General features: G+C 36.3%; 1 long non-coding RNA gene across 1 annotated transcript; it reads right to left on the bottom strand.

Moving 5' to 3' along the window:
- Window positions 1-636: 636 nt before the first annotated feature.
- Window positions 637-1,429, bottom strand: LOC107579144 (uncharacterized). Its single transcript, XR_001608439.1, has 3 exons — window positions 1,367-1,429; window positions 1,097-1,248; window positions 637-925 (listed from the first exon to the last, which is right to left on the bottom strand). It is a non-coding gene; the product is annotated as an uncharacterized lncRNA (long non-coding RNA).

Genomic DNA, 1,429 nt, shown 5'->3' with positions numbered 1-1,429 from the left:
GAATTCAACGGGTCATCTTGTTAATGCTATAAATTAATTAAAAGAACAATAAAAGAAAATTTCATCATGAACATACATGAACAACAATATCACATTAGACCACAGAAATTCCAAAATGACATTTCCCTTATATTCAACTTCCAAAAGTGCATTCATCTTTGCCATGTTACATTAATTTAGTTGACTAGTGCTATACGCTGTATTAACAAAAATATTAATGGCATAAATAAAAAGACTTACACTGACAAGCTACTCAATATCGCGTTCATAATCGAATGCGACTCATCTGTGATTAAGAACGCGATATTGCAGTGATCTACGGCTCTGTGTATTAAATGCCACTCCATCTGAAAGCACGTGATGGAGATTTACTATTAATCACAGAACCGGCTTTACTGACGAGATGCGTATGACAATCATATGCGATTTATCGTATAGCCCTGAGTTTGTTTGTTGATCACAAAGTGCAAAGTAGATGAGGAAAACTAGGATGCCGGGTGTATTCAAAGCGCCGCCATTACTGTCTACAGTGCGTGGAATGGTGCACTGTGATTGGTTGAGCGGATATATCGCATTCTGCAGAAAAGAGAGACTGGCGTTTGTCGCGGTTTGGAAAAAAGGGAGAAAACATGACAGAATAACTCGGCGGATATCGCATTTTGAGTAAAATTTAAAATGGACTTTTCATAGTTGGTAAAAATCAGACACAACAGAATGAATCCATTATCATGTCAAATTAGATATAGGCGTTAAACATATGAAAAATTAGCACAATTCAACATGTTTAATTAATCACATGTGTTAACACATTCACTTTCTCAGCTCTAAGTACCCATAAAATGTGTAACTTAAAATGTGTGTACTTCCATTCCTTCAAATGGCAGAAGTTCTCTGGGTTTCGATGGTTTCTTTTCCTTCTTCTCCGCTAAGGACAGACAACATTAAAACAACAAACGCTGTCACCATTAAATGTGATATGATACATAAAAATAAATAGATAAATAAACATTACTAAAATAAAAAGATTGTGAGTTGCTCATATAAAAGTCCACCAAAAAATGATTCACTAGGAAATATGTTTTAAAGAGGTACTTACATTTACTGCTGGGCTTCTTTCGGTTCTGTAAATACAGCAGCAGATGTTCCACCTCCGCCAGCTTTGATGGATGAATTACTTTACACTCTTCCACCACCTTCCTGGCCAGGGCGGAAATATCAGTGCTGGCATTCAGACTCCTCAGCCGGATGCTAAACAACAAACACAGACACAAATGTGAAAAAAAAAAAATCTATAAATAAATGTAACAATGGAGAATATAAATGTGTGAACATGCTGTATACAGGTTTACAGCTTATCTCTGCTTACATTTTCTGGCACTCTTTCTTCTCCTCATGCCTGGCATTGCATGTCTCTCCTAAAATGGATGCT

This window comes from Sinocyclocheilus grahami, unplaced genomic scaffold (genome assembly GCF_001515645.1).
Source record: "Sinocyclocheilus grahami isolate Dianchi unplaced genomic scaffold, SAMN03320097.WGS_v1.1 scaffold14655.1, whole genome shotgun sequence".
Classification (NCBI taxonomy): domain Eukaryota; kingdom Metazoa; phylum Chordata; class Actinopteri; order Cypriniformes; family Cyprinidae; genus Sinocyclocheilus; species Sinocyclocheilus grahami.
Note: the sequence above shows the minus strand (reverse complement) of the source record. Positions and strands in the feature narration are given on the sequence as shown.